Source organism: Podarcis cretensis, assembly GCF_951804945.1.
Source record: "Podarcis cretensis genome assembly, chromosome: 18".
Lineage (NCBI taxonomy): Eukaryota > Metazoa > Chordata > Lepidosauria > Squamata > Lacertidae > Podarcis > Podarcis cretensis.
Window position 1 is genome coordinate 2,493,775 of NC_137188.1, and position 22,453 is coordinate 2,516,227.

General features: G+C 41.6%; 1 protein-coding gene and 1 long non-coding RNA gene across 5 annotated transcripts in view; one reads left to right on the forward strand and one right to left on the reverse strand.

Moving 5' to 3' along the window:
• Nucleotides 1–22,103, reverse strand: part of LOC307207278 — a 60,336-nt gene extending 38,233 nt beyond the window's left edge. Inside the window, exons 1-2 of one of the 4 annotated variants that reach the window (XR_013834599.1) lie at nt 17,562–17,677; nt 16,798–16,853 (exon numbers count right to left, since the gene is read on the reverse strand). This is a non-coding gene — a long non-coding RNA (uncharacterized lncRNA). Of the gene's footprint in view, nt 1–16,797; nt 16,854–17,522; nt 17,678–21,478 lie in introns of those variants that run through there. The other 3 variants (XR_013834597.1, XR_013834598.1, XR_013834600.1) reach the window with 3 other exon arrangements.
• NCAN (neurocan) overlaps nt 1–22,453 on the forward strand; it is a 250,113-nt gene that overhangs the window by 51,218 nt on the left and 176,442 nt on the right. The window lies entirely within an intron of this gene.

A 22,453-nucleotide genomic window follows, 5' to 3' on the forward strand; every position in this document is an offset into this window, starting at 1 on the left:
CCTGGCTCATGGTTTGGGGCTGAGTGTGGAAGCGGCAACCCTAGTTTGTCCTGGGAGTGGCTGGGATTCAGAGTTGGGTGTCTTGGTTGGAAAAGAACAACACCAACAACCTTCTCAGGAGCTCACATCATGCCCAATCATGCCCCTGCCCCGCTAGCCAAGAAACCTTAATTTAAAAGGTGGACATCCAATCTGTATTTTTGCATATATTTGTAGTATTGCTGAGCCACGTTCAAGATTCTAGCATGAACTGGCAAAATCCTGAGCAGCTTAGGTCAAGGATGCCTCTGTTGCCTCCTGAACCCTTACATATCCCAGCTCCCTCAACATCGCTGGCTGTTCCCTGAGTCAACGAGGCTCATTTGACAACATCAAGGACACCAAGCCTTCACTGTCTTTGGCTTGGTCCTGCGGAACTCTCTGCCACTGGAGATTTGACGGGTGCCTTTTGTGGCAACTTTTAAATGCCTGCTGAAAACTTTTCTGCCAGGCCTACACAAGCAGTTAAGAATAGATCCTTCCACAACCGTTAACTGAGATTTGTGTGGTTATTAAAATGGTTATGTTATGGTTTTTATTGCTGTTATGGGCTTTTTTCAGCTGGAACCTGCCGGAACTTGGTTCTGGCACCTCTCAGGAGGGTGCCAATGCTATTCTAAGAGAACAAGGGAGGTGCTGTGGTGAGTTCTGGCACCTCTTTTTCTAGAGCAATAGACTAATTTGCCTATTTTTTTCTGATTGGATGATTGCTTTCATGAGCCCTGCAGGAAGACCTGTAGAATTTGACTCGTCCTTCCAGGCCAGCAACATGGGTATGAGATGCAGTGGGTGGAAGTCTTGACTTGAGCTGAGTTCAAATTGTGCACTCCCTCCCCGTCTCTCCCTCCTTCTCTGTGCCATGCCTACTTCACAGGGTGGGTGTGAGGATACAATGGAGTGCAAGAGAGAACTGCCCTGAGCTTCTTAGGGAAAAGCTTGGTTAAAAAACCAGTCATTTCAAACATTCACCCAAAAGGAAAGTGATGCCCAACTTGGTGATAGCAGAATAAATGATGCAAGGAGGGAATTGCAGCCCAAGATGGGAAAAGAGGCAGGAAGGGAACACCAGGCTACTTTAAAATGAATTCAGTTCTCCAGGGCCTGATGAGCTGCATCCAATTTCAGAGCCTTTGTCTATCATCTCTGAGAAATCGTCGAGAACAGGCGAGGTTCCTACAGACTAGAGTAAATGTTGTCCCTATCTTCAAAAAGGAAGACCCAGGTAATTACTGACTGGTGAGCTTGACATCAGTACCAGGGAAGGTCCTAGAACAGATCATTCAACAGTTGGTCTGTGAGCATTTAGAAAAGGATGCTCTGATTACTAAGACACACCACAGGTTTCTCAAAAATAACTCATGTCAGACAAACCTTCTTTCTTTCCCTTTTTTTTAATGGAATTACAAACTTGGTGGATCAGGGAAATGCTGCGGACATAGTGTATCTTGTTTTCAGTAAGGCTTTTGACAAAGTCCCCCATGATATTCTCACAAGGAAGCTGCTAATATGTGGGTTGAACGAGGTAACTGTTATGTGGATTTGTAGCTGGTTGACTGATCAAACCCAAAGAGGACTCATTAATGGTTCCTCACCATCTTGGGGAAAAGTGACAAGTGAGTTCTGTCTTGGGCCCGCTGTTGTTCAATAGTCTTGGATGAAGGAATTGAGGAGATGCTCATCTAATATGCAGATAATACCAAACTGGGACAGGGAGTTAGTGGCACAGGAGACAGAATCAGGATTAAAAATGACCTTAACATGTTGAAGAACTGGTCCAGGCTAGCAAAATGAATTTCAGTAGGGACCAATGTACTTCGGCAGGAAGAACCAGATGCACAAATATAGGACGGGGGACATCTGGCTTACTAGCAGTCCATGTGAAAAAGATCTCAGGGTCTTGGTGGACCACAAGCTGAACATGAGTCCACAGGGTGATGCAGCAGCAGCAGAAAAAGTGAGTGCTCTTCTAGGCTGCATCAACAGAGCAAGGGAAGTAATGGTCCTACTCTATTCTGCCTTGGTCACACCACACTGGAAAACTGTGTCCAGTTCTGGGCACCACAATTTAAGAAGGATATTGATGGGCTGGAAGGTGTGCAGAGGAGGGTGACCAAGATGATCAAGGATGTGGAAACCAAGCCTTATGAGGAATGGTTGAAGGAGCTGGATATGTTTAGCCTGGAAAAGAGGAGACTGAGAGGAGATAGGATAGTCATCTTCCAGTAAAAGTAAAAAAAAAAGATAGTCATCTTCCAGTATCTCAAGGACTGTCACATAGAAGAGGGAACAAGCTTATTTTTTCCTGCTCTGGAAGGTAGGACTCGAACCCATGGCTTCAAGTTACAAGAAATGAGATTCCGACTAAATATCAGGAAGAACTTTCCAACAGTAAGAGCCATGTGACAGTGGAATGGTCAACCCTGGGAGGTTGTGGACTTTCCTTTCTGGGAGGTTTTTAAGCAGAGGTTGGGTGGGGTGCTTGAGTTGAGATTCCTGCACTGCAGGGGGTTGGACTTGATGACCCCCAGGGTCCTTACAGCTCTACAATTGATTTTATGATTCTACTAATCTTTCTCCAAACTAAAACGTCCCAAATGCTGCAACCTTGCTTCATAGGACACCCCCGTGATCATTTGGGTGGTTCTTTTCTAACTCCATAATATCCTTTGAGGTGAGGCAACCTAGAAAGCCAGCTGGAAAAACAGCAACCCACGCTATGATCTAAAACTTAAAAATTTGCGTGTTCAGTTCAGACTTGAGGTGGGAAGGCCAACTGAGCACAGCAGGACTTCTTTCTGTGTAAACGTGGGCAGGATCCTGCTGGGTATTGGGACCAAAATGAGACTGGGAAACGAAGAAAGCAAATGGGATCCCCAAGAAATAGAGATGGTGGTGGAAGAACAGCCTTGTCCGTGGTGCTGAAATATCCTCCCTACTTTCTGCCAAAATCTTTTTGTTACTTCTAAATTTCAAAAGTTTACAAAAGTTTACAAAATGATATTGCTGCCAAATACATATCCGTTTCACGTTCAACTTCCCCTCCATGGTTTCCCCTGTAGTTTCTAAAGTTGTTACATATTATAAATATTCTATACATTATCTTTTCCACACTGCACTCCAACAACTATTCAGCTGCTGTTCTTTATTCTTCATTCAAATCCTGTGTTTACGATGATTCTTTAAATATTCAACAAAAGGCTTCCACTCCTCCTTAAAGTCTACCTCTTCTTGATCTTCAGTTTACATAGTTACCTTTGCCAATTTGGCAAGGCTTTCTGCCAAAATCTCAGGGTTAGGCCAGTCCTACTCACAGAATCATGGCGTTGGAAGGGACCCTGAGGATGGATCATCCCCCTGCAATGCAGGAATAGGCAGCTGCCCCAGGCAGGGATCACACCCGCAACTTCCCAGCACCACGGTCTAACCAGTGGAGCTACCCAGGCTGACAGAAGATCCATTGAAAGAGAATGGGCTCAAGAAACTAAAGCCTGTAAATTTCAGCAGGTCCACTCAGAGTATTATGAAACTGGAGGCAAACCTAAGTTCTGTGCATATTATACCCTTTTGAACACACACCCTGTAATAAGGGGCTGTTTCTAGAATGCAACTGTTATTTAAATTTGCTCCACACATCCCTGCATGAGGAAAGCTAGCATGGAACGGGGAGTCTGTCATAGCAAGTGGTTGGTGCCCGACTAAGTCATAGTCTGAGCAGACTGGCTGAAATTCACTGAGATGACTAGTGGAAGTCTCTTTAATTTCAAATAGATAACGATTTACCTCTGAGTGACTTTATGAGCTTTTCCAGAGTCACCTGCTTTGAGGGCTCCCTGATAGTTTGTGCCCTGCAGCAGTGAGTTCCTGCAGTGATCAAAGTGTGCACCATGTCATGAAGACTCTGGCCCTGGAAATTTTATTTTTATTTGCTTTCTTTAACATCTATAGCACACCTTCCTTCTGTCACAGAAATTCAAGTAGGCAGGCATGTGGTTTTCAAGCTCTGTGTGTCTCCCATGCAGAACCTGACCAGGCCCAGGCCTGCTTAGCTTTAGCAAAGAGCTGGTCCTGTAAAACAATTTCTTCAGGATATTGTCTATGCTATGGGTAGGCAAACTAAGGCCCAGGGGCCGGATCTGGCCCAATCACCTTCTCAATCTGGCCCATGGACGGTCTGGGAATCAGTGTGTTTTTACATGAGTAGAATGTGTCCTTTTATTTAAAATGCATCTCTGGGTTATTTGTGGGGCAAAGGAATTCGTTCTTTTTTTTCTTTCCAAAATATAGTCCGGCCCCCCACATGGTCTGAGGGACAGTGGACTGGCCCCCTGCTGAAAAAGTTTGCTGACCCCTGCTCTATGCTCTGGTAACCTAGAGGTTAGATTGCTGCAGTGTGTTATACGTAGGATTCCCTCTGAAGATGGTTTGGAAACTTCAGCTGGTGCAGAATTCAGTGGCCAGGTTGCTCACCGGAGCAAGACGGTTTGAGCATATTACACCCATCCTGGTCCGACTGCACTGTCTACCACTTAGTTTCCGGGCCCAATTCAAAGTGCTGGTTTTGACCTATAGAGCCTTAAATGGCTCAGGACCACAATATCTCAAGGACCCGTGGCCTCTTTCCATATGAACCCACCCGGACCCTGAGATTGTCATCTGAAGCCCTTCTTGGTGTGCCTTCTTCATGTGAGGTCTGGAGGGTGGCAACACAAGAATGGGCCAGGTGAAAATGTTCCTCTCTAACCAGCCTGGAGCTGATTGACATCTGATGCCCTTTTAAAATGTGTTGCTGAAGGCATTGTAGGAGATGATATACCATATTTTTTGCTCTATAAGACTCACTTTTTCCCTCCTAAAAAGTAAGGGGAAATGTGTGTGCGTCTTATGGAGTGAATGCAGGCTGCGCAGCTATCACTGAAGCCAGCACAGCAAGAGGGGTCGCTGCTTTCGCTGCGCAGCGATCCCGCTTGCTGTTCTGGCTTCTGAGATTCAGAATATTTTTTTTCTTGTTTTCCTCCTCGAAAAACTAGGTGCGTCTTGTGGTCTGGTGCGGCTTATAGAGCGAAAAATACGGAAATAGACAGGATTGTAAGTTGTTTTTATATGCAATGATGGCAGCAAGAATATTATTGGCACAAAAATGGAAGCAAGAAGAATTACCGTTGAAAGAAGAATGGAGGATGAAATTGATGGGCTATGCAGAACTGGATAAATTAACAGGAAGGATTCGAAACCTGCGGGACCAGAGATTCTTAGAAGACTGTAGTAAATATGCAAACTATTTGAAAAGTAACTGTAATGAACAGATTATGCTGGTAGGATTGCAAGAAGTTTTGTAAGGAGGACTATTTGAAATATTGCAAGAAAGAATATGAGGAGAACAATTAGTTAATGATAATTAAGAGTAATAGAGAAATTAAGAAATGCAGAATAAGTGATAAAGAACGAAAAATCATCAGAGGCGTTGACGGAAGTCTAAAATGTTGTATAAGATAGAAAGTTATGTTATATGATTGTTGGAGATGATATGTTAAAAAAACTAATAAAAATGTGTGTGTGTGTAGTGTTGCTGAAGGGGGGGGCAGTTATTGCGTTGTTCATGTTTGCATTTTTCTTATTTATTTTGTGATTTTATGTTGCAAGGCACCCTGAGATCTGCAGGTATAGGGCGATATACACATTTAATAAATCCTAATCATAATATGAACCAACCTTCCGATCTGGGAGAAAGGGATCAAGCACAGGCCAGTGGGAAGGGAGCCCTCCACCATCTTTCTACTCTTACAAAACCAGGACTCAGACATGCCCACTGGCTGCCAGCAGAAAGACCCCTGTGCCAAGCTACCATAATAAAGCAATTCATCGTTCATCAGTGAACAGTGTTGCCCAGTGGTGGCTACAACCATCAGTTAAGAATCCTCATCATAGCTCAGTCTTGTATAGATTCCTACTTGGAAGAAACGTATACGACAGCAGCCTTTAGAAATATACTCCACAACACAGAGAGAGAGAGAGCTTTGAGAAGCACAGGTGAATTTTGCAAAAAATACCAGTATCTAAGTGAAAGCTGCCAAAGACCATGATGCAATCTCCCAACATCTGTCCAATAACAGGTGCAAACATTGTGTTGTTTTTTTTAAATTATAACATAATAAACAAAACATACAAAAAATATCACATTTCATAACATATTTTCTTATCCTTTTTGGACTTCCTCACATCTCCCTCTCCTACGTTCCAAAATATAAAAATTAATTCAGCAATTTATCACCTTGTCCCCACCTTATCTAATTTTCCAATGTTATATCTTAAATTTTAGATATATTCATTTGACTTTTTAAAACTTTTTAGTTTAGCCTAATCATTATCTAAAAGTTGATTTTTTCCTAAATTTAGCTTATCTTCATAGTTCAGTTTATCTAATTCAATGGTGCCAAGTTGTTTGTGATCAAGCATCCTCCTTAACATTCATACAGTTTACAATATTTTTGCAAATAGTCCTTAAATTTCTTCCAATCTTCTTCCACCGTCTCCTCTCCCAGGTCTCGAATTCTGCCAGTCATCTCAGCCAGTTCCATATAGTCTATCAGTTGCATCTGCCATTCTTCCAGTGTGGGTAGATCTTGGGTTTTCCAATGCTTAGCAACGAGTATCCTTGCTGCTATTGTTGCATACATAAAAAATGTTCGGTCATTCCTTAGCACCCTCTGGTCAACGATGCCCAAAAGGAAGGCCTCTGGTTTCTTAGGGAAGGTATACTTAAATACCTTTTTCAGCTCATTGTATATCATTTCCCAGAAGGCCTTAACCCTAGGGCAAGTCCACCAGAGGTGAAAGAACGTTCCTTCACTTTCCCTGCATTTCCAACACTTATTATCAGACAAGTGGTATATTTTTGCAAGTTTGACTGGGGTCATGTACCATCTATATATCATTTTCATTACATTTTCTTTCAAAGCATTACATGCAGTGAAATTCAGCCCAATGGTCCATAACTTTTCCCAGTCCTCAAACATAATATTATACCCAATGTCCTGTGCCTACTTTATCATAGCCGATTTAACCATTTCATCTTGTGTGTTCCGTTTTAACAGCAAGTTATACATTCTTGAGAGTACCTTAGTCTTAGGCTCTAACAGTTCCGTTTCTAACTTCGATTTTTCCACCTGGAATCCTAACTTTTTATCAAGTTTAAAAACTTCTTTAATCTGAGCATAATGTAACCAATCTCGCACTTTGTCTTTCATTTTCTCCTGACTCTGCAATTTCCAATTATCTCCATCTTTTTCTAATATTTCCCAATACTTCGGCCATTTGGCCTCCATATTGAGTCTTTTCCGGGCCTTAGCTTCCAATGGTGAAAGCCACCTTGGAGTTGTTTTCCAATAAGTCTTTGTATTTTGTCCAGACATTAAACACTGCTTTTCTGACAATATGGTTCTTGAAATTCTTATTGATCTTAACCTTGTCATACCATAAATATGCATGCCAACCAAACACATTGTCAAAACCTTCCAAATCTAGTACATCAGTGTCTTCGAGGAGCAGCCAATCTTTCAACCAGCAAAAAGCTGCTGATTCATAGTACAGCCTTAAGTCTGGCAGGGCAAAGCCCCCTCTTTCTTTCGCATCAGTTAATATCTTAAACTTAATTCTGGGCTTTTTGCCCTGCCAGACAAATTTAGAAATATCTCTCTGCCACTTCCGGAAACACTCTGTTTTGTCCACAATCTGTAATGTTTGAAATAAAAAAAGCATTTTCGGCAATACATTCATCTTTACAGCAGCAATTCGGCCTAACAAGGAAAGTTTCAATCTTGTCCAACTTTCTAAGTCTCTCTTAATTTCTGCCCAGCATTTCTCATAATTATCTTTAAATAGACTCAGATTTTTTGCTGTTATATTTACCCCTAGGTATTTTACTTTTTTAACCACGTTCAACTCTGTCTCTTTCTGAAACCGTTCTGACTCTGTAACTGTCAAGTTTTTCCCCAATACCTTAGTTTTCTGTTTATTTAACTTAAATCCCGCTACCCGACCAAACTCTTGAATTAATTGTAATACTTTTTTCGTGCTAGATTCTGGCTCCTGAAGGGTCAAAACTAGATCATCTGCAAACGCTTTAAGTTTATATTGTTTCGCTCCGACCTGAATACCTTCCACCAGCCAGTCCCCTCTGATCATGTTCAAGAGCACCTCCAGAACAGAGATAAATAACAGTGGGGAAATCGGGCAGCCTTGTCGTGTTCCTTTTTCAATTTTGAACTCTTCAGTAATCACATTGTTAACTATCAGTTTAGCCTTTTGTTCTGAATAAATTGCATCAATCCCGTTCCCAAAACTCCGTCCCACCCCCATCCCTTCCAAATTTCCCTTCATAAATTTCCAAGAAATATTATCAAAGGCTTTCTCTGCATCTATAAAAATTAAAACTGCTTTTGTGTTGATATTTGTTTGCAAAAGTTCCAAAATGTCAATTATGTTCCTTGTGTTAGCAAACAAATGTCTTCCTGGGAGAAAGCCTGCCTGGTCTTTGTGAATTACCTGATTCAAGACTTTTTTAAATCTACTTGCTAATATGTCTGCAAATATTTTGTAATCCACGTTTAGGAGGGAGATGGGGCGGTAGTTCTTAAGTTGAGTCTTTTCAGTTTCCGATTTTGGTATCAATGTGATAAAAGCTTCTTTCCACGATTCCGGCGCCTTTTTCCCCTCCAAAATTTCGTTGCTAACCTCCAGCATTGGTTGTATCAAATAATCTTTCAATGTCTTATAATACTTGGAGGTTAGTCCATCTGGCCCTGGAGATTTGCCCAATTGCATATTCTGAATAGCTTGTTCAATCTCTTGTCGTGTTATTTTAGAGTTCAAGATTACTCTATTTTCTTGTGACAATTTTGGTAATCCATTCTTTTTCAAAAATTGTTTTATCTCGTCCTCATCTTGCGGCCCTTGAGTATATAATTTTTTGAAGTATCTCTGGAAACACTTTCTAATGTCCACAGGGTTCTGAATGTTTCTTCCTTCAATCTCTAAATTTGTAACTGTGTTTAGTTTCTGTCTCTTTTTCAACTGCCATGCTAGCAGTTTCCCACATTTATTCGCCGAATCAAATGATCTTTGTTTCATTAATTTGAGTTTCCACTCTATTTCCTGGTTTATCAATTTAGAATACTGTGCTTGATGGAGTTTAATTTCTCTAAGAATCGGCTGTGATTTCAGATTAGATCTTAGCTTCTTCTCAAGTTCTTTGATTTTCTCCAAAATCTTATCTTTTTTCTCATTTTGTGTCCTTTTCTTTACAGCATTCTGTTGTATCAGGAACCCCCTCATCACGGCCTTACTTGCATCCCAGATGATTCTTTTTTCCACCGTAGTGTTCAAATTTATCTCAAAATAGTCCTTCAAAACTTTTTGGGCCTTCTTGGTAATCTCCTGATCTCTAAACAAATTGTCATTCATCTTCCATCTAAAGGAGCCGGCTGGTAGTAGTGTTATGTTCATCTTTACAGCATTATGGTCGGAGCAGGTCTTTGGGCAGATTTCCACCTTTCCAGTCTTAGGTGCCAGACCTCTAGATATCCATATTTGGTTGATTCTCGTCCATGTCAGTTGGGCTTCAGAAAAGAATGTTCCTTCTCTTCCCAGGGGGTTCTTTGTCCTCCAAATGTCAATCAAGTCCATGTTGTCAGTTAGTTCAAAAAAGGTCTTTGGTAGTCTTCCATCTTTTGTAAGATTTTGATTTTGTGACTTATCCATGTTGGTTGATACCACGCCATTCATATCTCCCATCATAATGATGTTGTCATAGTCCAGATAGTCCAGGACATTCTCATGCAACTTCTTATAAAATTCCGATTTCCCTTCATTTGGTGCATAAATTCCTAGTATCAAAAACTTTCTCCTTGATAATGTATCTCTATTGCCAAAATTCTTCCTTGCTCATCTTTAAATAAAAATTTAGGTGATAGGCTCTCCTTTGCATAGATCACCACTCCTCTTTTCTTCACTCGGTCCGAAGATATAAATTCTTGGCCTAATCTTTTATTTATTAGCACTTTTCTATGGAGCCTTGTCACATGTGTTTCTTGCAGACAGATAATGTCCAATTGTTCTTTTTTCAATATATGAAATAATTTCCTCCTTTTTTCCGGAGAGTTGCACCCATTAATATTCCAGCTCAACAGTTGCAGAGACATCCTGAGCAAATCTGTTATTTCTCAGGGGGTGGTATCTTTTTCTCTGGATCTTCAGGTTCCAAGGGAGTAGGTACAGCAGATGCTCCAGGCCCCAAGGGTGTTTCGATTCCTTTCTGAAGGTCCTCTCCGTAAGCAATCAAAAATTTATCTCTATCTTCAAATGTTTTAATCTTGACTTTCTTCCCTCTGAAGGTGAAGGATAATCCCTGAGGAAATTCCCACCTGAAAATGATTGAATTACTCCTTAACAGTCTCACCAATTCAAGATAGGCGGATCTAAGGACCAGCAGTTGTTTCGGGATATCTTTGTAAATTTCTGCTCTTTTATCCAAAATGTCCAGTGACTTTTCGTAGTGTAATCCCAAAATCTTGTCCCTTTCCTCCCTCGATCTCAAAGTTATCAAGCAATCTCTGGGCTTATCTTTCTTTGCAAATCTTCCAAGTCTGAAAGCCGATACAATTTTTAAATCCTTTTCTTCCTGTATAGACCAGAACTTGGAAAATTCTTTGGTCAGGAACTCAGCTAGGTTTTCTTCTTCAGCTTCTGGTATTGACCTTAATCTTAAATTATTTTCCCGGTTCCGCAGTTCTATCATAGACAAATACATCTGATGTTCTCCAACTTGTTTACATAATGGTTTTACCTCTTGTTCTAATTTTTCAACTTTTTGGCTGGTAGCCTCAGCCAATTTACGATTCTCTTCAGAGGCCTCAGTTAACTGCCCAATTGCTTGTACGTTCTGTGCCACCTGTCCAGTTATTCTGTTTAGACAAGCTGTATTTTGATCAATTTTAGCTGTTTGTTCATCCGCTTTCTTGTCCAGAGATTCTACTCTTTTATCCAAGGATTCCAATTTTTCATAAATTTTCTCTAGGATTGAAGCAGTTGCTCCTGAGGCCATATCTTCCAACTGTAACTGCTCAGTTTCTTCTTCTTCCCCTGCCAACGGCAGAGTAGATACAATTTCTTCCTCCCCTGCTACCAGCAGAGTAGGTACAGATGATCTACGTGTCTGTAATGCTGAGGTTAAAGTTGTTTCTCTAGTTCTTACTCCCCTTTTTCTTGTGCCACTCATTCCAACTTTATCTGACAGTCAAGGTCAAGCTGAGTTGTTCCCATGAGAATTCCACAGCCCAAGAGTAAACAATCGTATAGGAGGAAAGGAAAGAGAAAGTAGAATAATGTCACTGCTGTAAGTCCAGAATCCTCTAGAGGGAGCTTGCAATGTCTTGAGAGAAGAAGTCAAATCAAATAAAATCAATAAAGTCAAATTTAATGTCCATAGACCTTCAGTAGCTAGTGCTTAGCAGAGTTAGAATTGACAGCAAAACATTGTTTCTGACAAGTGTCAACTGGTGTTTCAAAGTAGCAAGTCTTAAAATGCTCTAAATGTTGCAAGTCCAAATCCACAATAGCCAAGTCTGCAAACTGACAGTTTTACTGTTCAGGCAGCTCAAGTACCTGGGCTTCTCAGTCAAAATCTATAGTTCCCATAGCAGAAGATTATCACAGTCCAAGTAAAGGTTAAATCCAGTAATTAAGTTAAATCTTTACTTTGTCTCAAAGCAGCTTCAATGGGTGCTCAAATCAGATGGTTTAAAAAACCTCTACAGTGGCTCCACTCCTCCAGCTCTTTTTGCTTTGAAATTTAAATAGCAGCGGAAGACGGACTTCCTTTTAACATCTCTCCGCTTTCAGCCAAATTTCCATTAATTTAGACTCCAATTTTAAAAAGTCCTTCCTTACTCACGGGTTGTTGCTTTTCAGTTCTGAACGTTCCAAGGAAAAAAGGTCAGTGCTCACCGGCAGCAGCTGCGCGGCTTCACTCTGCAGAGTAGCGATCAACTCACAGCGCCGCAACCCCCTCCACGATCCGAGGCTCCTTATGGGGTCTCTTCAACGTTTTGAGGGTCGCTCCTGGCGCCCGCCGAGTCCCAGGACCACAGGCTCTTGCTGCCTGTGGGTTTCAGACGCGGGTCTCCGCTTCGCCGTAGCGGAAGACCCGATCTCCGCAGAGCTCCCTTTCACTAAAGGAAAAGGACCGCCATTGCCGTTCGCGCCGCCTCCGGAAGTCCACAGGTGCAAACATTGTGGGCTACATCCAATGATGTCCCACTCAGAGTAGACTCTGAAGACCCCCCTCCCAAGTTAGCCATGCCCATTCACTGCAATGGGAATGTTTTGTTTTCATTTCATAAAATTTATACACCAAAACCCCTGAAAACACCCTCAAAGCAGTTTGCAAAAAGATAACACAATAAAATCCAGGAAAATCTGCAACAGTACTGTAAAACATGCAGAAGGTTAAAATACTAAAACAGATACTAAAACAAAAAAGTACAGGGATGGCATCTGCTTGATCTCAATAGGCAGTAGGCGCTGCCACACGAAACAACCAAGTTCTCGCAAACGTGGAATGTTTGTGACCTTCGTTCAGGTCAAGCATTTCTGAAATACTCACGGAGGTGTAATTATACAGGCTGGACTCTCCACACAGAATTAAGCCAACTCACAATTTAATCTCATCTACACGTGCCTGTCTACACATGGGAACAAGGGACAGGGCCTTCTTGGTGGTGGCTCCTCCCTAGAAAGGCCAGCCTGGCTCCCTCTTTCCTGTCCTTCCGCCAACAGACCTTTTGGAACTGACTCTTTTTAAAGGAAAGGGTCCTCTGCTGCTTTGATTATCTGCCTTTTAATAGCTCTGTTTCTTTAAGATTGTTTTTCATTCCATTAGAGCTTAATTGCTTTTTTAACCATTTCCCTTTATATGTTTTTAGCTTTTCGTATTGTATCTGTGGTGGTTTTAATTTCAGCAGGTCGCCATAAGTTCCAGTTTTGGGGAAATAATAACAATATTCAGAAGGAGTTCTCATGGGGTCTCAAAATAGGTAGGCGACAGGATTGTTCCGGGAGACACTGAGGTCACTTCTGAGTAGACATGTTGAAGTGGCTGCTATTACGTGATCCTGTGCACGTTTACTCAGAAGAAAGCCCCATCATGTTCAATCTAACAGCGTTGCAGTTTTTGCACACATATAAAATGGCTCATGTATCTGGCACACAGATATAGATGCATGTGTTTCACATACAATGTAGAATTCATGTTTTTAGCTGATTATTTTACTTGGAATATTTTATTTCTTGATGTTCCCAGGGTATTTTATTGGCTATGTTTTGCAATTTCAAACTCTCTTGTATATATATCTGCAGCAGATTTAAATGTTTGTTTTGATGTTTTTCATTGTTTCTTATAGAATGTGGAAATTTTCTGGTTTGTTTAAATTTAAATATGTTCCAACCTATGCTGCATATCCTCCAACATTTCTCTGATGAAAATAGGGATGTCCTAAATAATAAATAGATAATAAATAAATAAATAAATAAATAAATAAATAAATAAAATTATTATTAATATACCCATCTGACTGGGTTGCCCCAGTCACTCTAGGCAGCCTCCAACATATGTATATAAACATAATAAAACATTTAAAAACTTCCCTATGCAGGGCTGCCTTCAGACGTCTTCTACTTATTTATCTCCTTGACTTGGGGATCATATACCGTATTTTTCGCTCTATAACATGCACCCGACCATAACATGCACATAGTTTTTAGAGGAGGAAAACAAGAAAAAAAATATTATAACGAAACAGTGGATGTATGATTTTTGTGGTTCATGCTGTGGCCACAGACATGTGATCTGACGTTGAGTTTGGGGTAGCCCAATGCAAAAATCCTGAGGATCCATGTGGATCCGTGCTTTGTAACCACGTTTTAGGTAGGGAGGGAAGGGAAAGCGCTCAAGGGACAAGGAGCACGCGAGGGGTGTGTGGAGAAGGATGCTGCTAATAATGCAGAAGAGGGGTATAAGAGGAGAAAGCTCCTCTCCTCTCCCACTTTGCTCCTTTAAAGCAAGCAGGCTCCCTGTCCCTCTCTCCTCCCCACTCAGCGGCTCTTCTCCCTCCCACTTTGCTGTTTCAAAGCGAGCCACGGAGGAGGGAAGGAAGGGGAACCATGGATCCTCTGCTCACGACTGCAGCAGATCCCCCCACCATCTGTAGGCATTCGCTCCATAACACGCACAGACATTTCCCTTTACTTTCTAGGAGGAAAAAAGTGAGTGTTATGGTGCAAAAAATACGGTAACTCCATACCCTCCAATGAAAACAGGGATGTCCTCTCATACTCTTCAACTGTTCTCCGATGGAAATGTCCTAAGGAAAAGCGGGACATTCCAGGATCAAGTCAGAAACTGGGATGGCTTCTGTAAATCCGGGACTATCCCTGGGAAATAAGAGGTTTTAGGCTGTAAGCCACTTAGAAGAACCAGCCTGTGAAAAATCTAGACCAGAAGGCAGAGGAAGTTGAGACTGAGGTGGTGAACAGTTCTGGGCTGAAGACCGTCATGCCCATAATTCTCAGTAGGTCTCCTCTAAGTAGGAGTAACACTGGCTGGTTACAACTTAGTATATTTGTTTTAAATAGATAGCAAAGTACTAAGACTGTAGCCATATCAGAATGTATTGTAAGAATATTGCAATATTTCCTTCCTTTCATTTTGGCTCTTCAGCAAGCCATTTACTGATGATATGACATTGCTTTGTGATAAGCGGTTAAGAATAAAAACACAATGGCTAGGAATAAAAACAGATTGCTATTAAAGGGATGTCTGCTCATTACATATGACCGCATGATATATATGTAGATAGATATCATTTTTGTTATTAATTATTACTATTAATGATGCTTATTGTTATACCATAATTATTATTACAGTTTATTTATTACCTATCCTTCACCAGGGCAGGTTATAAGAATTAAAACACACTATTATAAACACTTCAAAACAAAAAATCCATATTTGAAGAAGTGTACATGCACACGAAAGCTCCTACTGTACCAGAACAAACTTAGTTGGTTTATAAGGTGCTACTGGACATTTTTTTTACTTATTTTATTTTTATTTCTACTTCAAAACAAAGTCTCTGTAGTTCTGTCTATCTATATATCTATATCTATATATCCAGTGCTTTTTTTTCTATTAAAAAAAATGTTTAGGGGTACTCTCACTTTGACTAAAGAAAATCGCCATTTTATAGTTCAAATCGGGGAAAATAAATACAGTAAATGGACAAAAGTACAAAGATTCACAAAATGTTTAGGGGAATGCGTACCCCTGCATCCCCCCCAAATAAAGCACTGTATTTATCCATATATCTATCTGTATGTGTGTGTTAATATTTCTGTATCTCTATACATCTATCTCACATATGGACACATGCACAGATTAAAAAAACAAGGCTTGTAGGAATCCCTATGGAACATTTACAGTGCAAATATCTCCAGATCTATTCAGAAACAGCAGCCCCCCCCCCAAAAAAAAAAGTTCAGTGGGACTTACTCCTAGGTAAGTGAGCTTAGGGCTGCCCCCTCCCATTGCCCAGGGGTAGGAAAGGGAGTTTTCAGATTCCAGAGACAGAAAGGAGTGGGGAGAGTCAATATGATTTTGCTTTTGTTTTTGTTTTTATAAATATCATCCCTACCACCAACAGAATATCTAGTCAAACGATGGAGATTAACAGGTTTCCCTGAAATGGATGATATGAAGTCAGCCTAGAAAGTTCCATGAAATGCAGAGAGAGAGAGAGAGAGAGAGAGAGAGAGAGAGAGTGAGAGCTGTAAATCTAAAAAAAGAAAATTATTCAGTGTCAATGTATTATTATGTTGAAATTTATTCTTCTTTTCTCTCATTCCTGGTGTCTTCAAAAAGGGCAGCACTGATTTTTTTTTTAATATTTGAGTTTATTTTAGAAAGTAATGATGGTTGATTAAGACTCTAATTTAAGGTTTTTTTTTGGGGGGGGGGGTTGGGTGAGAGAGAATCTGAGTCTTAAAAAAACCCAAGTGAAATTTGCCAGGTGTTGGAGCACACTGGGCAGAGAGCCTGATCCAAGATAGCTTTTAAAAAAATAAAATAAATCAGTTCAAATCCACAGTCAGAGAATTTGCCTATCCAGGACATTTTACAGAATTTCAGACAAAAGATGTTCAAAAAGGCGATTGATTGATTGATTGACTCACTGGCACATAGATAGGATACTCTCAACAGATGCCTATGGATTCACCACATAGTCAGAAGTCCCATAGAGTCCAATGACTGACAGAGAGACAGGACTCTCCTCCTTTTTAAAATATCCTTATCAATAAAATAAAGTATATATTAATAGATGCCTAGAGATTCAAGAAATGTGAACACCTCAGAAGTCAAGACCCACTGAATTCAATGGCTGATGGAGAGATAGATACTGTCTGTCTTAGATGAGACTTATAAATAAAAATGAATAAAATGTGCGTTAACAGGTGTCTGTCTAAAGGTTAGCCACACAGTCCAGTCTTATTCATGCTTACTTAGAAGTAAGACCCACTGAATTTAGTAAGACTTGATTCCCAAGAAACTTAATGATGCAGTTTGTTAATTTCTGGAGATCCTGAAAACACTCTCTCTCTCAGTGTATATATGCCTCTATCCATTCATCAGTACCACTGAATGGGACTTACTCTTCAGTAAATGCTTTCTAGGATCGCAGCCTTAGCAGCGACAAGTTTTTGCAGACCTAAAACATTAAAATCAAAGGCAAATAAACCCCAAACCAGTTTGTAATTCGCATCTGCTTCCCTCCCCTGCTGATCCTGAACGGGTCACAGCGCGACCCTAACCATGGTCTACTCAGAAGCAAATCCTGAGAAATTCAGTGGGCTTACTCCCAGGTAAAACGGGTCAGGGTTGCATCCTGTATCCGACGTATGTGTGCCAGGAGGCGGGGGAGTTGGTTTTTCTTTAATGGCTGGCACCTGGTAAAATGAGTCACGGATAGATAGATATGGGGGTGCCAACTTGAATAAAATATTGGGGGGTCCACCTCGCATAATCTATCACAAGATGTGGCAAAGCCCATCAACTGGGGAGGGGGAAGCCCTCTCAAAAGGGAACTCTACCCCATGGAGTTTGATCCTGTGGATGAAGAGATAGATCGGTATGCAAAACTTCGAGGAATAATTCTGCCCCCTTCCTAATAATAATACAAAATCAATGTGATGGACTAGATTGTCGTCTGGAGATGGGTTGGGTGGGTTTGTCATTCGCCCCCAAATAAAAAATAAAATAAAATAGCAAGATATGAACATATTATGCTCCATAATTTCTCTGTAGGATTATTATTTCTCCTCTTTAAATAAAGATATTGCTTGCCAAGGACAAAACACACACCCCATGACAATTTAACCTAAACAGGGAAACTGGATAAAATGCCTAAGATATTCACGTTCGTAACAGGGATTCGTCTCCGAAACGGGTTGCAACCCCACTCCGCGCATCTTGGCTAGCAGGCGAAGCCCCATAGGGCTTACTCCTGTGTAAGAGGCTCAGGATGGCCGCCCTGGCGAAAGAGAGGAGACGGGGTGGGGGGACCCCAGCCAAGGAAACACAGGACACCCCCTTGGGCACTCCCCCCTGAGATGGGATCAAGCATTTGGAAGAAGAAGGAATTATCCGCAAAACCCGCCCCCCCCCCAAAACAACAACTACAGTTTCCTGCAGAGTTGTTCGTAATTTCCATCTCTGGTTTGGCCACAATTATGCAACGCATTTTAGTGCTTTAAGAAAAATGGTTAGTTTTTCTTAATGAGTTTATGGCTGTGGTTTTCTTTCTAAAACCACATTGAGAGCGGTTTTTTTAACCCTTAGAAACGGGGCTATTCGAAGCTCTTCCTACAGTACTACTACTAGTAGTAGTAGTAACGATGATGATGATGGTGATGGTGATATTATTTGTACCCCGCCCATCTGACTGGGTTGCCACTCTGGGCACTACAAGTTTGCAAACTGTGACTTAATTATTATTGGGTGTGTTTTTTGTTCATACATAGGTATATCTTTAAGCCACAGATGGTACTATTCTGATATTATTACATGTAGGCATCCATTAAACACTTACTGCATCTCTGTTGGGATGTGGTCAACGTTAGAGTAGACCTATTGCAATTAAAGGGCACCACTTGCTGAGATCCATTCATTCCGATGAGTCTACTCTGAGTAGGACTTAGCAGGACAAGGCATAGCAGTACTGAATACTGATAACAAAGCAATTTATTTAATAAAAGTTAAACGTTGTACACCTAACCGCATCTACTCAGAAGTAAGGCCTATGGAATTACTTGGGGGCTTATTCCCCAAAAAGTAGAGCTAGAATTCCAACCTTAATAATAAGAATAATTGTATTATTTATACCGCATCCATCTGGCTGGGTTTGTAAAAGAGGTTTAAAGACTGCCTCATGGCAAATCTAAAAAAAATGTAGTGTAAACACTGACAACTGGGAAACACTGGTCTGCGAGCGCTGTAATTGGAGAACAGCCTTGACCAAAGGTGTCCTGGGCTTTGGAGACCCTCGAACTCAGGACGCGAGGGAGAAACGTGCTGAGAGGAAGGCATGCCTGGCAAATCCACACCAGGATCAACTCTTGCACGGAAACCCCACTGTGGAAGGACGTGTGGATCCAGAATTGGCCTCCACAGTCACTTAGGGACCCACTGTTAAAACCGTGTTTATGGAAGACAATCTTACTCGGCTACGAGGGATCGCGGAGTAGTAATAAAATAGATGTCAAAGACAAAGAAGCTAGCAGCCTCGAGTGATTTGCAAAGTGTGTATGTAGTTTTATTTCTGACTTTTCAAGGTGAATCAGGGGTTGCGGAAATATTTCTAAATGGGCGGGAACCCCTTTGAGAGAATAAAATGACTATAATATTTAATAACAATTTTGTAATATATTATTTATTGTTATTACTGTTGTCGCTTTAGTCCCACGAGTTATTCAATTTATTTATTAGTATTATTAATAAAAAATAAACATCAGGAAAGGAGGGGTGCGACGTCAAGAAGTTTTGTATGTATATAAAAAACCTGCATATGATGTTAAGTGGTTTGAAATATCTTTAGAGACTTAATACTATATCTATATCTATCTATCTATCTATCTATCTACCTATCTATCTATCTATCTATCTATCTATCATCTATCTATCTTTGCCACCACCAATGGTTGAAAACAAATAAGGAGAAATCTAAAATCTGAAGTATTTCTGAGTAGCACAACCCTGAACCCGTCTACTCTGAAGGAAGCCCCGTTGGATCCAATAGGGCTTGCTCCCAGGGAAGGGTGCCTATAGGATCGCTGCTTCTCAGGCGGAGGAGATCCCTCCCCATACCAGTGGCTGGGAGGAGGGGGAGAAAAAAGATATAAAATCGATATAAAGGGAGTAAACAGACTTTTTTTTTTCTTAATATATTTTTACATTTCCTTTTTCTTTTTAGCGGAAGGAACGTTCAACATCAAAGGTTTGTGGACGGGGAGCAGAAAAATAGAAATGAAACAAAATAGAAATAAATAAATAAATAAATAAACACAAAATGAAAAATAAAAACATAAAAATAATAAAAATTAAATTAAATTAAATTAAAATAACCCCCTTTACTAGGATTTCCTCCAACGGTTGTGGATTTCGTGAGTTGGCCTTTCCTCTCTCCCTCCCCCCCTTCCACCTCCATCTCACCTTTTGTAGGCCTAGCAACTTGGAGGCCGTTTTAAAATGATTTTCTCACGCACAAACAGACCGAGGCCCCCCCGCCCGCCCAGTCCCCGAAAGGCGAAGAGAGCGCGCGCATTAATAACCAGCACAGACGACGTCAAGTTCAACAGCATGGGGCTCATTCTGAATTTCCATAAGAACTGAAGCAGCATTTCTATGCTCAAACAAGAGAGTGAGATGGGGGGGGGGGGCAGCGAGTTTCATGAAAGCTTCCAGAAATGATCCAATCTATTCTCTCACACCCCCCACTCCAGTGCTTTAAATCACCAGCCAACTAGTTTGGAAAAGCTGGGAGAAGCTTTTAAAAACATTTTTTTTTTAAAAAAATAATAATTTTGCCATTCATCAGAAATAATGGTTTTTTTAAACTTTGATTATTTGCAGTCAGTCAGGTCCTCTGCGACCACCATCAAAAGAAGCGGAGTGGGGTGGGGAGATAGAATGATTTTTTTGTGTGTAAGGGGGGGGTGTGCTTACAATGCAGGATTCGAAAACCAAACGTTGGCTAAAGTTTCCGCAGATTTCATAATAAATACAGTTGTTATGGTTTTGCATTTTGACACATTGTATCTGAAAAATCGGAATTGTTTTTGAAAATAAATTTACAAAGAAGAGGGAGGAAATTTTTTGGGGGTCTGTTTATATTTTTGTGAAAATTAATAAAAAAAAATCGTAAAAATAAAAAGAAGAGGAAGGAAATTGATGCCTGTTGATGCATCAGCGCCAGAGTTTGACTTGCGGGCATCCTCAGACTTTAACCCATTTAATTATGGGATATATACACTTTGTGGAGTAGAGAGTGAGTCCCTCAGATGCGCATGGTGTGTTTTCTGAGCTGGAGGTGCGCGCGCGTGTGCACACACAAACACGTGTTTTTTCTGTGGGAGGGGGCTTGGAAACAGCGGGAATTCAAATGCACGGGACGCTTGGGGATTTAATAGTAACTGGCTGCCCAGCTGCAAAACCAATCCATAGAAACCTGGGCTGCAGAAAACAAAATCTGAGTGGATCAAGGTCTCTGCCAGAGATGCTTCCAAAGCGAAACTTGATGCCACGATGCATATTTTTAATTTTAAAAATTAATTAAAAATGGTATATTGTCTCCTCTGGCTTCCCCTAACACAGAGGGAGAAGCTGTGTGTCGCTGCGGGAGGGTCGATCTAGCTCACTCGAACCTTTTATGCGGGTCTACTCAGAAGAAAGACCCGAGGGGAAAAGCGACGGGGGTCTTTTAACAGCCACACCTGACACGTGTCTCCTTCTTAGGTCAGTGAGGAAATACTGTTCAGGTTTTACGTCTTCTGGCTAGGCTTGTTTCAAGAAAAAGCCGGCCCATCTGAGCGCAGCAGGATTTACTCCCGGGTAAAGTGGACCGAAACCTCACGCTTTTTTCTCTCCTAGAGCAATAGTTTAATTTGGTTTTTTGGCGCGGTCTCCAAAGGGCTTGAACTTGAGCTGGATCGGGACCCTCAGCACTTCCCATTACACGCTCCATTTTCTCCCCTTGCTCCCCTCCATCCCAGGTTATCTCCCCACGCTCCCCCGCCCCCCCCCATCCAGAGTAAAAAGTAAATAAATTCCAGCACTTACTTGGTCGCTTTCACGGGCGCGCCTCTTCCTTCGGTCTGCTTGCAAAGCCAAGCATATATTTTTTGGGGGGGCGGGTAGGAAGAGAAGTACAAATATTCCAACCTCCTTGAGGATGGGAATGGTGAGGAGGGGGGTTGCGAAGGAGCTAAGAAATTCCAGCCTCTTTTGCAATGCGGGGGGGGGGGGGAAGGCTCCCTCCCCTGCCAAAAAACCCCCACCAAAACTTCATCAGAGCGCCTCATGCTTTGCAAAGTTTTCTTTCCCCCCCAAATTATATATATATCGGTGGTTGCTTTTGCTTGGCTGGGCTGCAAAAGGAGGAGAGAGGGTGGTGGGTGTGAGAGACGGGTTATTCCCCCCCCCCCTTTTCTCCCCCTTCCAAGTCCAGACAAATTTTCTCACAGATCCAAGGCATGAGGAAATGGGGAGGGGGGGAGTTGAGGCTGGACTGAGCGGGGGGCTTTTCTGCCCCCCTTTCCCAAACCACCTTCCAACGTGTCTTGCAAACCAAACAGAGAACTCTTCCCCCCCAAATAAAGACCCTCCCCAAGAGGGCATTGTCTGCAGTTTGAAAAGAACCCAATTGTACTCCTGAACGCTGCATGGACTGAAAAGAGGCGGGGGTGTAGGAATATATATATTTTCCATCCGGGAGCTCCCTCCCACGCTCCCGAAAATAGAGGGGTGGGGGCGCGCACCTCACCAATCAGGACTCCTTAAAACCTTCCCCGCCCTGCAAGAGAGAAGGCTGGGGGGGGGGGAGGGAAGGGAATATAAAGCAACAACTCAGGAAAAATATACGAGGCGCTCAGCGCTACGGATTCATTCCGAAGAGAAGCACAGAAAGAGACGAGGCGTGGATTGGGGGGTGGGGGCGTCAGAGGGTCCTGGAGAAGTTTCAAGTTCAAAAACTTCGAGGGAGGGGGAAGCATCGAAGGGTTAAAAGAAGCGAGAGAGGCAGCGCCACTCATTTTT